We start from the raw sequence: 15219 nt of genomic DNA on the forward strand, positions 1-15219 counted from the left end.
CAAACTCATGAACGGCAAGATCATGCCCTGAGCTGAAGTCATATGCTCAACCGACAGTTTCCTAGGCACCCTAGGAGCTTTTTTTAAGGTACAGATTTCTACATCAGATATCACATATCTGATAAGGGGTTGATATCCAAAATATATAAAGAACTCATACAACTCGATAACAAAAACCCCAAACAATTTGATTTAAAAATGGGCAGAGGAGGGGCACCTGGATGGCTCAGTTGGTTAAGCGTCTGACTTCAGCTCAGGTCATGGTCTCATGGTTCGTGGGTTCAAGCCCCGCATTGGGCTCTGTGCTGATAGCTCAGAGCCTGGTGCCTGCTTCGGATTCTGTGTCTCCCTCTCTCTCTCTGTCTCTCCCCCACTTGTGCTCTCTCTCTGTCTCTCAAAAGTAAATAAATAAACATTAAAGAGAATGTTTTTAATGGGCAGGGGATCTTCCAGACAGCTTTCCAAAAGATATATAGATGGCCAACAGGTACATGAAATGGTGCTCAACATCACTAATCACCAGGGAAATGCAAGTCAAATCCCAATGAAATATCATCTCATACGTGTTAGAATGGCCGTACCAAAAAGACAAGAAATTAACAAGTGTTGGTGAGGATGTGGAGAAAAAGGAACCCTCGTGCACTGTTGGTGGAAACGTAAACTGATACAGCTGCTGTGGAAAACAGTATGGCAGTTCCTCAAAAAATTAAAAATAGAGCTACTATGTGATCCAGCAATCCCACTTCTGGGTATTTATCTGAAAGAAATGGAAAACTAACTTGAAAAGGTATCTGCAGCCCCATGTTCACTGCAGCCTTACCTACAATCGCCAGGATAAGGAAACTAAGTGCCCATCAGTGGATGAATGGATAAAGAAAATGTGGTGTCTGTATTTAATAGAATATTATTCACCATAAAAAGAAAGGAAATCCTGCCATTTGCAACAACATGGATAGACCTTGAGGGTGTTATGCTGAGTGAACTAAGTCAGACAGAAAGATAAATACTATATGATCTCACTTACGTGTGGAAACTCAAATCACGAAAAACAGGAAACAAAAATACTGAACCCACAGATAGAGAAAACAAATTGGTGGTTGCTAGATGCAGGACATGGGAGGGTGGGAGAAATGGGTAAATGTGGTCAAGAGGTACAAGCTTCCAGGGCACCTGGGTGGCTCCGTTGGTTGAGCATCCAACTTCAGCTCAGATCATGATCTTACAGCTCATGAGTTCGAATCCTGTGTTGGGCTCTGTGCTGACAGTTCAGAGCCTGGAGCCTGCTTCAGATTCTGTGTCTCTCTGCCCCTCCCCTGCTCGTGCTCTGTCTCTCTCTCAAAAATAAATAAACATTAAAAAAAAAAGACGTACAAGCTTCCAATTATAAAATAAATAAGTCCTGGCGATGTAATGTACAACATAGTGACTGAAGTTAATAATACTTTCTTATATATTTGAACTTTGCAGGTGGGTAGATCATGAAAGTTCTTATCCCAAGAAAAATATTTTGTAACATATTTGAAAAATATTTATCTATGGTGATGAACGTTAGCTAGACTTGTTGTAGTGATCATTTTGCAATCTATATGTAATTATGTTATATATATATATATGTTATATATAATAATTATGTTACACACCTGAAACTAATATAATGTTACATATAAAATATATTTCAATTCTAAAAATTAGAAAACAATAAGGGCTTCTGCCTAGCTCTGTCAATGGAATATGCGACTCTTGGTCTCAGGGCTGTGGGTTCAAGCCCCAAGTTAGGTATAGAGATCACTTAAAAATAAAATCTTTAAAAAATTTAAAAATGGGATGCCTGGGTGGCTCAGTTGGTTGGGAGTCTGACTCTTGATTTCGGCTCAGGTCATGATCTCAGGGTCGTGAGATCAGGCCCAACATCGAGCTCCACACTGGACATGGAGCCTGCTTAAGATTCTCTCTCTTCCTCTCCCTCTACCCCTTCCCCACTGCCCAGCCCCCACTCACTCTCTCTCCTTAAAAAAAAAAAAAATTAAAAAACAATAAATAAATGAGTAGTTACACATGAAAAAAAAAACACAAAAAAACCAGCCCTATTAACTGTTTTAAAAAGTCAGTGGTAGTACAGTAAAACCTTGGTTTGCAAGCATGATTCGTTCCGGAAACATGCTTGTCACCCAAAGCACTTGTATATCAAAGCAAATTTCTCCATAAGAAATAATGGAAACTCAGATGATTCGTTCCACAACCCAAAAATATTCATATAAAAATAATTACACTACTGTAATATACTACAAAATAAAGCAATACAAAAGAACAAAATATAAAGAAAAATAAACACATTCACCTGCACTTACCTTTGTAAACCTTCGTGGCTGGTGTAAGAGAGACAAGAGAGAAGGGGGCTATTGTGTAGGACGACTTTGACTTTCACTAACAGAATCACTGATATCTATTGGCTCAATGGAATCTTTTTCTGCATGGGGGCCATTGTATACACTTGCACAGATGTTGACTACAGTACAGTATTAATAAACTCTTGTCATATACTGTATTTAATGTAACTGGTAATAAGGCAGCAGAGGAAAGGGTCTGTATCTGCAGGCAGCTTGACCTAGAGTGAAGCAAAACATTCCTAGGCTCACTCTTGTAGGAAAAAGCAAAGGACTGTCCATAGGTGCTTTCAAGTGATGAAAAATACACAAGTGCCAGTTGTGGGCACCTTCCAACATTGTGAAACATCACTGATTTCTGCCGAACACCACGGCCTGAGACTGAGCGTCTGAGCGTGGGAGAGAATAACCCACAATCCAGCAGTGCACGCAAGAGAACCATTGGCTCAGTTGTGATCATGTGACTGACATTCAGCATCACCTACTACTCGTATTGCAAGACATTGCTCGTTTTATTTAAATTTAAAATAAATTTAAAATTTATTAGAAATGTTTGCTCGTCTTGTGGAACACTCACAGAAGTTACTCACAATCCAAGGTTTTACTGTATTATTATTAATACTAGTATTAAAATCCAGTTCATTCTGACCTTCTCCCTTGTTGCCGATAAAGTAAAATCTAACATTAAAATGCATGAAGCATAATACCTATATTTCTAAGTATTTATTCTATCACAAACATAGCTATATTCCTCTATTACCTATCACTATCTTTAAAATTCTGAAAATACTTTTTAAATTAAAAAAAATTTTTAATGTTTATTTTTGAGAGACAGACAGAGACAGAGAGAGAGACAGAGTGTGAGCAGAGGAGGGACAGAGAGAGAGGGAGACACAGAGACTCCAGGCTCTGCACTCTCAGCACAGAACCCAATGGGGGGGCTCAAACTCACAAACTGTGAGATCATGACCTGAGCCAAAGTCGGACGCTTAACTGACTGAGCCACCCAGGTGCCCCTGAAAAAATTGTTTTAAAGGTAAGATTTCTGCCCTCCACCCCAGACCTACAGAATCAGAACCTGTATGTTTTTAAAGCTTCCTGGGTGATTATGATGATTGGCAAGTTTGGGGATTACTCTTCTAGCAGGCGGCAAACAGATCCAGACGTAGCAACAGACACCCAGGGTATGATAGGCCTGTGAGCAGAGCCTACGTCTTACAGCTTCCACCCAGGGCTCTTTCTCACATGTTCTGCTGCTTCCTCAAATGGCCTTCTGTAGAAGTTTCTCTCTCGGTTTGAGGCTCTTAGCTCTTGCTTGCTTTCAGACAAAGAAGAGGAAAAATGTTTGGTGAATCATTGCGACCCCATGGGAATTTGAGGGGACAGTCGGGAGCCTTGCAGATTTGTCCAGGATGTCCAACCAAGGATTGGTCACAAGTCATTCCAGGAAGGGCTTCCTTGCCCTTGGGTTACCCATGAGGAAGTAATCTGGTAAACCAAAGGACGTTTTGCCTATTCCTTTAGCATTTATGAAGTGTCCAGTGTGTGCCAGGAACTGGGGTAGGCATTAGGGATAAAAAGATAAGACACCATTCCTGTTCTTAAGGTGCTTATGAAATATATAAAGAATATATGGGAAATCTTTAACTTACTCAAAAAGCTTTATGAAATGATTTTTTCCCATAATTTATATGGTAGCAGCACCTAATTTAACCTGAAATCATTTGGTAGCAAAACCTGACCTGAACTGTCCTAAGGCGATGAATTCATCTCGCTTAGTGTGACTATTCATACACTTCACTGCAGAAGTATCGACGTGGTTTGACTTACAGCATGCTGCCCCAGACGTCACTGGGGTTGTTATATACAGTATCTGCACCAAATTATCTTTCTAAAATTGAAACAATTCTGAATTCTAAAACACATCTGGACTAAGGGTTTTTACTCTCCCTAGGGCTTCTGACAAGAGATTGTGCACTTGTATTTCTTCAAGTCCTTTTTGTCCAGCAGGAATTCCAGAGATTTGAAGTTCATGGCCATGGTGAAGCCAGAACTCCCCATAAAGAGCCCCTGCATGACCACGGAGACACAAATGTGAGAGCACCAGCATTTTTATGTGAGGCAGTCTTTGAACTTCTCCTGTTGCAGAGCACTGGACCCAGCTTGGCTGGGGAACCTTCCAGAGCATCATGATATAATCTGGGATATGGTATGACCAACTTTGACAACGGCGGCCAAGGGGGACAATCGGACTGCATTGACCTGCAAAGCAAGATAGTCCTTGTTGCAGCTGCTGGGCTGTGACCCTGAGCCTCTGTCCAGCTGTCAGTGCCCGAGTCAGGTCAGGGTCTGACAGGAGGGAACAATTCTCCCAGCAGCTGGGGGCAACCCAGGAATGGGAAACCCAGGGTGAGGACACGCAGAGTCCAGGCCAAGAGGTGGGCAACAAGGTCCAAACTTTAGCCAGAGGGTTCAGAGCGGGACCCAGTCCCGGAGAAAGGCACAGCAAAGAGCAAGCACAGTCTCAGTCTGAGAAGCTTCAGGAAGGACATTTCCAGAGGGTTCTGTCCTCACTAGTGCTGGACAGAAGTAACAATTTTTGTGTATGTTTCCCGAGTCTCCACTTTCCTTAGAAAAGAAATATGTTGTCGTTAGCAAAGAAACAACTTGAAGAAAGTTTGGAACATAGAATGAATGCTCCACATCATGTGTCATCGGGGAAATGCAAATTAAATCAACCATGAGATATCACTGCCTCCCTACTAGAGTAACCCAAATCCAGAATGCTGTCACCAAACCACTAAACGCCAGGCACGGGGGACGATGTGGAGCAAGAGGGACCCTCACTCGCCGCTGGTGGGAATGCAAAATGGTGCAGCCACTTTGGAAGACCGGTGGCGGTTTCTTAGAAGACTGAACCTACTCTTACCATATGATCCAGCAACTGTGCTTCTTGGTATTTACCCAAAGGAGCGGAAATACGCATCCGTACAAAAACTTCCATGCAGACGTGTATAGCAGACTTAGTCATAATTGCCAAAACTTGGAAGGAACCGAGATGGCCTTCGGTAGGCGAATGGACAAACTGTGGTCCAGCCACCCGATGGAATGTTATTCAGCACTAGAAAGAAATGAGCTGGGAAGCCATGAAAAGGCATGGAGGAAACGCAAACGTGAATTGCTGAGTGGAGATAGCCAAGCTAAGAAGGCTACGTACTGGTTCCAACTATATGACATTCTGGAAAAGGCAAAACTGTGGAGATGGTGAAAAGGTCAGTGGTTGCCAAGGGGTGCAGCGGGAGTGGGATAAATTGGTGGAGCACAGAGGATTTGGGGGACGGTGAAAACACTCTGCCAGATACCGTCGTGACGGACACATATCATTATACATTTGTTCAAATCCATACAAATCTACAACACCATGAGGGGACTGAAAAGTAAACTGTAGACTCTGGGTCTATGGACTTAGTGTAGTTTCCTCATTTATAACAAAAGCACCCCTCTGGTGGGGTGGTGATAACGGGCGAGGCTGTGCATGGGTAGAACAGGGGGGTTATGGGAAATCTCTGTACTTTCTTCTCGATTTTGAACCTAAAACTTCTCTAAAACATAGCCTTACATAGAATGTAGGGGTTCCTGGGTGGCTCAGTCAGTTAAGCATCCAGCTCTTGGGCTCTTGATTTCAGCTCAGGTCATGATCTCACAGTTCATGAGTTCAAGCCCCATGTTGGGCTCTGTGCTGACAGCATGGAGCCTGCTTGGATTCTCCGTCTCCCTCTCTCTCCCTCTCTCTCTGCCCCTCCCCCGCATGCATACACATGCTCTCAAAATAAATAAACAAACAGTAAGAACATAGAATATGGAGGAACACATTCACTCATACTTTTCTGAGTTCCCTGCCTCTATTTCTTTATAAGCATGTTTTTAATTGGCATAGCATAGAGAAATGCTCTTTTCCCTTCACATTAAACATAACCCACTTCTCTCCTTTTCACCAAAGCAAGTCAGGCTTGACCACCGGCTCCACTTTCACTGTGATCCCTGCCCCTTCCCCCATCATTCTAGGGGCTTTCCTGTCCCTTTGTCCCTTTCTGTGGTCGCCCCAGCTGATCCCTGCATAGCACAGATACAGCACTCTCATTGGTGGAGGGTTTTTCCAGAACAACCACAGCCCAGGTGGTGAGATAGCCCAGGTGGTGACTGCAGCAGGTGCCCCAGCTTGATCCCCCCGCCCTCAATGTCTCTAATGAGCCGGAAAACAGAGGGAAATTAACTTCACAAAATGCACATGGCATTCTCACGATTGGGGTCTGTCCTTATTCTTTCTCAAGACATCCTTAATCCCTCCTCCATTTGTTCCCTCATCTTATTCCACACCCGGCAGAATGGACACCAGAAGGATGAAAAAGCCTTTGTGCCTACCACGCTTAGGTCATAGCAAAGTGACCACGTCCCCACACCACCCCACCTTTAGGAAAAGAAGCAGCTCACAAAAAGCTAAAAACCTGAAGTTTTAGCTGAAATAAGCATCAGCTTTTGCTTTCTGCTTTAAAACAAGTCTGCATTTGCTTGAAAACTTCTAGTTTGGGTTAAAGGCACAGGCTCTGGGGGCGCCTGGGTGGGTCAGTCGGTTTAGCGTCTGACTCTTGATTTTGGCTCAAGTCGCGATCTCACAGTTTGAGCCCCTTGTCGGGGTCAGCGCTGACAGCAAGGAGCCTGCTTGGGATTCTTTCTCTCTCCCTCTTTCTCTGCCCCTCCCCCCACTTGCACGCTCTAAATAAATAAATAAATAAATAAAGTTTATAAAAAAGAGGGTACCTGGGTGGCTCAGTCTGACTTCGGCTCAGGTCATGATCTTGTGGTTTCTAGGTTCAGGCCCTGCGTCAGGCTCTGAGCTGACAGCTTGGAGCCTGGAGCCTGCTTCGAATTCTCTGTCTCCCTCTCTCTCTGTCTCACTCCCACTCGTGCTCTGTCTCTGTCTCTCTCAAAAATAAATAAATATTTTTAAAAAACCTTAAAAATAAAAAAGGCAGAGGCTTTGGAGCCATAGCACAGGGGTTTGCATCTGGCTCTTCGGTTTGCCAGCTGGGACCCTGGACAAGGTACTTCGCTCGGTTCTCAGCCTTGGTTTCCTCACAGCCTTGATGTAATGATTCCATGCATTTAATAGAAATCAAGTTCTTAGACCAGGGACAGGCACCCAGTAAGCACTACTGTGTTAGCTCTTATTACTTTAATATGAAAATGCATAAAATTACTTTCTCGCTAGGTTACTAAACTTCCCGAATCCCTTGTCTATCCTGATCAGATCCGAGCAAAAGAACGATGATCCCTAGAGATATACCATGTTCTAGAACCCTTCACACAGTACTGATGACCCCATGTTATAGAGCATGGAGGTAGAGAAAAGTTGACCCCAGAGCAGCTCCAGCCCAAATCCCTGCAGCTGGGTGTTCAGTGCCAACCGGCCCTGTTTCCTCCTGCACCCACTGAGGCTGCAACCCTTTTGCCTGGCACCAAAGCCCAGGCCAACCTTGCCTGACCACGGGTTCTTACCATGGTTTCTCACTGCTCCAGAACACCCTAAGGGTAATCGTGCCTTGACTTATCACTAAGGGAGCCTTCCCCAAAACTGATATTTTGAAACCTCCCTTTCAATGCACCATAGTAAAAGGGAGACTTTCCTTTCTTTTGCAAGGTGGGAGGAGGACTATTTTGAAGGCAGGCCCCTTCTTAGACAATTTTAAGTGCAAATATGGAATTTGAGGACCTAGATACCAGTTCCCCTAAAACTAGGCTTGTGCACATACTTCTTGAAGTCTTCTGCTACCTACAAGGATAGATATACTCTGTTTTGTTTTGTTTTTAAAATTTTTTAATGTTTATTTATTTTTGAGAGAGACAGACAGACAGAGTGAGAGTAGGGGAGAGGCAGAGAGAGAGGGAGACACAGAATCTGAAGCAGGCTCCAGGCTCTGAGCTGTCAGCATGAGCCATCAGCACAGAGCCCGATGCAGGGCTCGAACTACAAACCATGAGATGACCTGAGCTGAAGTTGGACACTTAACTGACTGAGCCACCCAGGCGCCCCAGATATACTCCATTTTGAAGACTGCTGTTCTCGAGTACAATGCCCTGAATGCAGTAGGCATTTACAACATGTACCTTTATTTGTCTTGAAGAAGAAACAACAGAATCAAAAGTTCAGACACAAGAAACCCAGGGCAGGTTTGAGGGACAGAAGGCAGTTGGCTGTGGTTCAAGTCACAGGTATAAGCAGAGAGAATCCTAGGATGCAAGGCTGGAAGAGAAGGGGAGGGGGCAAAGTGCTAGGGCCCTGAATGCCACACTAGGGTGTTTGGGCGTCAGTCTTTCCGTAGTCGATGAGGAGTCTTAATTAAAGTAGAAGCAGCAGCTGTGGGATGACTGTAAGAACACTTGGTTAGGAATCAGGAGTCTTGGGTTCGTTTTGTCTTGGTCACTGTGGGACATCAGGGAAGTCCCTCTGAGGCTTCATGTCTTTGGCCAAGTGGCCTAGAAGCAGAGCCTGAGACACGAATTCAGATGCCTATGACGTGCGTGCGTGGGGGGAGGGCTCTCGGAGGAAGGGAATGTGGGAAGCATGCTGAAGAGGAAGTTGCCAAACCAGACTGTGTCTCAGGCGACGACCTTGGCCTCATCCACAGATGCTCTGGGTGTAACTCCCACCACAGCAGAGCCCTCCCTGAGGAAGGGGCCGGGCTTTGGAGCCTGCATGAGCTGTTGGCCACCATAACCTGCAGGCATCTCAGGGAGAGGTGCTCCCCGTCAGCCAGAGCTGGCCTCCAGAGGACACAGGCAGGAGCCTTCATCACTGCTGCCATCATCACGGTGGCGGGGGTGGGTACGCGCGGTTATTTCCAGTATCTACCGTATAAAACAGGCATAACACGCGGACCTCACCGAGGTTGCGGTGGGAGCCAGAAAATAGAAATTCTAAGCTGGGAAGTGACAACAGTGGGGTCGCAGAAGTGTGGCTAAGTGGCTGCAGGGTGGTAGCGTGCCGGGGGGCCAGCCCGGGTCGGTTCACAGTTCACGAGAGCCGACTGCCGAGTCTTTAAGGATCTCGTCAAGCTGGTGGTAAAACACAGCCATTAGGACAAAATTAAATTATGTAAGCTTACGATTAAATGACGGTATTAAACGCAATGGTAAAAAATAATTCAAAACTCATTTTAGTGCTGTGATCTTGAGGTCATTTGCCTCCACTGTATTGGTCCCGTGGAAATATTATGTGATAGTGAGCTACTGCACATCGTTTCTCACCCCGGTGTTCAACGACCGAGTTGGAAAACGCCACAAATCAGGGCTTCTCTTTTTTCTCACCGAACCAATTATTAAACATTTACCAGCGAGGGCATTGTGGCTTCAGAGCAACTCGTTCTCCCCCAGCCCACAAAAATATGCACACAATGGCCTGTTTAAGAGAAGGTTCTCTCTGCAGCCAGGAGAGGGGTGGGTGTTTCTTCTGGGAATTTTAAAGCTGGGTGTTAGTAAGGGAGGAAACACTATGGAGGGAGGTTGGGGTAGAGGGTGGCTCTTCTCCTCTACCAAGCACACACCTTTGCAGGTAGGATCTACCTGGTCGTGACACTTCGTCCCTCTGAAGCCAAAAGAGCTCATGGCCCGTGAAAATTTCTCAGGTGCTTGGAACAATGTTAAATTATGACCATTTATCAATTCACTGAAAACGCGCTCGTGTGTCTGATAGGGTGTGGTACTGCTTATATGGGCCCCGGCTTCAAAGAGGGGGAGAATGATGAGACTCTTTCCAAGCCGGGAAACCCCTAGCGGGAAGATAGCATTTTCCCCAGCTCCTAACCCTTAAAGAACCGAAGGAGTTAGTCCCTTTGGAGCCCTGAGGAGTAAGATTTAATTATTAAGGCTATTGTATTTATAAAGCCATTGTTATTTAACAGACAAATTCTTTGTTGTAGATGAGTTCTTAGAGAACCCTTAAAAGGACGCCTGTGCAAACACTTATGAAGCTGTGACAAATATTCTTGTGTTTAGAAGCACACACTATCCCCTCTGTCCAGGCAGATCCACTCTCCTGGGTCCACCCGTCCGGAGGAAGTAGGGAGGCGGGAGGCCACCCGTCTAGCACTGAGCTCAGGTGTAAAGCTTGCAGACAGGAAATGCAGATGCTTATTTAAAACATCCTCCTGCTCACCTCCCAGGGGTTCTGTGCTAATAAATTGGCATTAATAAGATAAACTAATTGGGGGTGGCCTGGCTCACAGGCCAGGTTCTCAGCTGCTACCTCCTGGCTCCTGGCGCTGGCTGCCAGCAGGAATTGTGCTGGGGGGGGGAGGGGCGGGGTGGGGGATGGGGCAGAAACAGAGGAGCCTGGTGTCTGGGGCACAGGGCCCCTGGCTTGCTACAAAGAGCAAGCAAAGCCTCCTCTGCGTTCCCCAGCCTGCTGAGTCTGGTCCGGTGCAGAAGGAGGCACTCTTAACCACTTGGAGGTGTAGTTCCCTCAGGAGAGTAAAATCATAGCCCGTAGGCAAAGTAATGTCTATTTCAAATGTAAGTGACGAAACACATTCGTTTTCAGGCTGTAAGGACCACCAAACCTCTCTCTCTATTTTTTCCTTTGGTCGGTTTAATTTTTATATATTTGACAATACCTAATCATAATCTATTTCATTCAGACCCTATTTATTCAAGGGGGCGTTCTTTATAGTTGCTAGATCGTCGCACGTCTGCCTTACACTATAAATATCTGTGTGATTCTTTGGCCAGCAAGTAGCACAGCACCGCATTGAGGGAGGTCCTCTGAATGACACACGCTGAACAGTTTTTTATTTTAGTTCATTTAAATTTAAATGGTCACATGTGGCTGGTGGCTGCCCTCATTACACAGTACGATCTGTGTTCGTAACAGCTCTGCTTTGATTCGGACATTCATTCACCCATTCAAACAACTATTTACGGAGCTTCAGCCCTGAGCAGTGTGCTGTGCTAGGCTCTGTGGACACAGGATTCCTTGCTCCGAGGAAACTTCCAGTCTAGCAGGGGAGGTACGCTTATAAGGAAACACTGCGTGTTAAGTGCCGGGGAGGAGCACTTTTGGGGGTGCGCTCACTGCTGCCCGGATGAGAGGCTGGGTCCAGCGGAAGAACGGGGTTTTTCCCACAGGAGTGACGTTTAGGCTGGATCTTAAAATAGGAGTACACCACAAAAATGAGCGAGAGGGTTCAGGAAGAGAAGTTGTTTGATATCTTACCCGTTTGATCATGATGACACAGATACCTTTGGGGTTAGCAGTGCCTGGGCACTCTGGAGACCCCTCACACAAATAAGTTTGCAAGACAACTGCAAAAGGAAAAGCTTTTTTGACAGGGGTTTTCTGAATGCCAAGATTCCCAGCTGGGGAGGGATTGTGTTCATTCTCCCGTCTGGGGACAAGATCAGGAAGCAACCTGCCACGAAGATTAGTTCCTAAAGGCCTCTGGAAAACCTGTGTGGCTCAGTTGGTTAAGCGCCTGACTTCTGCTCATGTCATGATCTCATGGTTTGTGAGTCTGAGCCTTGTATCGGGCTTTCTGCTGTCAGCACGGAGCCTGCTTGAGATCCTCCACCGCCCCCCTCTCTGCCCTTCCCCCCTCTGAAAAAAAAATAAACATTAAAAAAAAACCCCGAGGTTTCATACATTTAGAGAGAGAAAGAGTCTGAACCTGAGGCTGTCTTCTTGCCAGTTGGCTGGCAGGAAGTAGGAGAGAGAAATGTTGTCTGCCTTCCCTACTATTACTGGTAGACAGGTGCAGGAGAGAATAGCTTCAAAAAATCCTTACCTCTCTGATACATTGATGCAGGTGAAATTTGCCCCAAGTGATCATTGCAGGTAGTCTGTACAGGGGGAAATATGCCCTATGTAAAAGCAGGCACCAGAGTGGCTCCACTCGGCCTTGCCCTCAGAGCAGGGACAGGGCTAAGATGTGCCTAAACGCAGGCTGGTTACCTGCTGTTCCAGGGCCTCTCCTCCTCCCCACCTGCCTCCTCGTTCACTGCCCAGTCTACTGGGAATGGAGTTTCCCCTGCCTGGGGTAGGAGACTAATTCCATGTACTTGGGAAGGGCTCTGCATCTGGGAGCCGACAGCTTGAATGTGTGTATGTCTTCTCAAGTGATCTCAGAGGCTCAGTTCTGCCCTCAGCACTATTGGGCAGGAAGCTAATCCAAGGGAGATATTATTTTTATTTATTTAATTTAATTTTTTTTTAAAGAGAGAGAAAACAAGAGTGGGGGAGAAGGCAGAGGGAGACAGAGAGAGGGAGAGGGAGAGGGAGAGGGAGAGGGAGAGAGAGAGAGAGAGAGAGGGAGAGAGAGAGAGAGAGAGAGAGAGAAAGAGAGAGAGAGAATCCCAAGCAAGCTCTATGCTCAGCCCAGAGCCTAACGGAGGGCCAGATCTCATGACAGTGAGCCCAAATCAAGAGTCGGATGCTTAACCCACTGAGCCACCCAGGTGCCCCTATTTTTTATTTTTTAATTCCAAAGTAGGAAGTGGGAAAGCAGGTGGAAAGATGCTCTCAAGCCTGGAACTGGGTGGGGGCAGAAAAGGCTAGGTACTTAAGAATGTGCTGGATGTGGGGGCAATAAAGGGATTGTGGAAACATGAGGTCTCCGTACATGCCACTGTGGAGGACCACTAGCACTGTGGAGTGGCCAAAAGGGAGAAGGATCAAAGCTAGTCTCCTGGTTCCTTCCCTCCTTCCCTTAATTCTGTGTATAAATTGAAATGTGATCTTCCTTCCTGGCCTACAGTGAGCAGGGAGGAGATGCTGGGTAGGAGACAAGGGAAGAGTCTTGTCTATCAGGGATCCTAGCTTCTTGAAGGACCTATAAGAAACTGGGGCTTCTGGTAGCTTCTCCCCTCAGCTTTCTCTGCACTTGCTTTCTTGCCATCTTGTGTCGCGAGGGTCAGAGATTCCTGGGACTTTCTAAATTGTGTTCCTTCTATTTTCCCTCTGAGCATGCTACTCAGCTTGCTTTTCTATGTCCTCATTCAACCACCTTGCTATCGCTGAGCGTGGCCATCGCTCTGTTCTTGTTCTTCCTCATGGTGCCAGAATTTCTTCCCTTCGGCACTTGTCCACGGTGGATCAGTGTAAGAGAAGAATGAACTGGAAAGAGGCCACATGCTGGAGTCTCTGAGATCTTTGAGCAAATCCCAATACACCCCTCACCGTCTTCAAAGTTAGGGAGAAACCCTCAAGACCACCCTCATTTCTGACAGTGATCGCAGGCTTGGGCATCTTCAAGACCATGCTCAGGTTTAATAATTATCTAGTGGGACATACAGAACTCACTGGAAGCTAGAGTCCCCACAGTTATGCTTTATTGCAGCAAAAGGATACAGATTAAAGTCAGCCCAGAGGAGAGGTGCATGGGACAGCATTTAGGAGGGCTCTACTGCGGAGTTTCCAGTTGTCTGCCCCCCGAGATGTGTAGACAGCAGTACATTCCCGGAAAGATGTCTGGCGATATGCACAGAGTGTTGCCAACCAAGGAAGCTCACCCAAGCCTTAGTGTTCAGAGTCTTTACCAAGACTAACCAAGCTACACCCATGTAGCTACACTTAGTTTCTAGCCTCCCTGGAGGCTGAGTTGATACATGCCCAAAGCCCCCACCACAAATCACATTGTTAGCATAGACTGTTGAGTGTGGCCTCAGGCCCCCAGGTAAAGACACTTTTATTAGCATATCCCAAGGGTTCAGAGATGACATCCCAGAAACCAAACGGCTAGGCTAGACTTCCCTTTGGGCAAGGTTAAGCTTTTGCCACATCTCATCTGTGTGATGTTGAAATTTTACTAACCTCACTGGGCCTCTATTTCTTTATCAGCAAACTGGAGACAGTGACCACCAATCTTATTGGGCTTTTGTGAGGACTAAGTGATATGACAGATGTAAAAGGAGAGCTGGTATATGAAAGGGTTCAACAAAAATTAGGTCCCTCCTGGTTTCCTCCAGGTTCTCATCTCCTAATTCGGCCCAGGGCATCATTCCCTCTTTCCTCTTCTTCCACCCCTTATACCAGTTTGCTTTTATTTTTACCCCCAGAAAAGGGTACTACCCTACGTGTTGTTACTAAGCTGTTCTTTTAAAAGTGTGTGTGTGTGTGTGTGTGTGTGTGTGTGTTACTTTTTAAAAATGGCTCCATACTTCTCCACTGCACCAGCATACTGGATCATTGCCGTCTGCGTGGGCTGCACGACATCCCGATGCACATGCATCTTTGTGACTTGTGTTAGTGTTTCTGCAGGCTGCATTCTTGCACCTCTACCCAAAATGCATGAAGCAGCATGTGCAGGAGGGTGGCTTGGAGGGCATAACAGACACTGCTGCGGCCCAGTCCTGTCCCTTGTCTTTCATCATCCCTGCCCGTGCCCAGTGTCCCACTGCATCTGAGATTCAGTGCGCGGGGGCTTTCTCTTGGCCTGAGTCCGGGGTTAGGCAAGGCTTGTGCCATTGCTTGGGAGCAGTGAGACGCTGGGGAATGTGAAAGTCATTGATGACTTACCATTCACCATGAGAGAGGACACAGCGAGTGGGGTTTCAAGGCCAGGGTCAACAGAGTCCATGCCCGCTAGAGTTTCAGCCAGAACTCAAAAATACAAACCCAGGGAAGAAGAGGAAGCAGGAAGGCCAGATGAATGTCTGGAAAGAAAAAAGCAACCACTGTCTGCCCTTGGCACTGAGTAGCTTTGTTCCTGACACACTAGTAGAACAGCCTGCACCAGATCCAGGCCTGTCTCTGTCCCCAGAGTCCATCACCAGCAGGTGGTGTCCC

The sequence above is a fragment of the Felis catus genome, chromosome F1 (genome assembly GCF_018350175.1).
Source record: "Felis catus isolate Fca126 chromosome F1, F.catus_Fca126_mat1.0, whole genome shotgun sequence".
NCBI lineage: Eukaryota > Metazoa > Chordata > Mammalia > Carnivora > Felidae > Felis > Felis catus.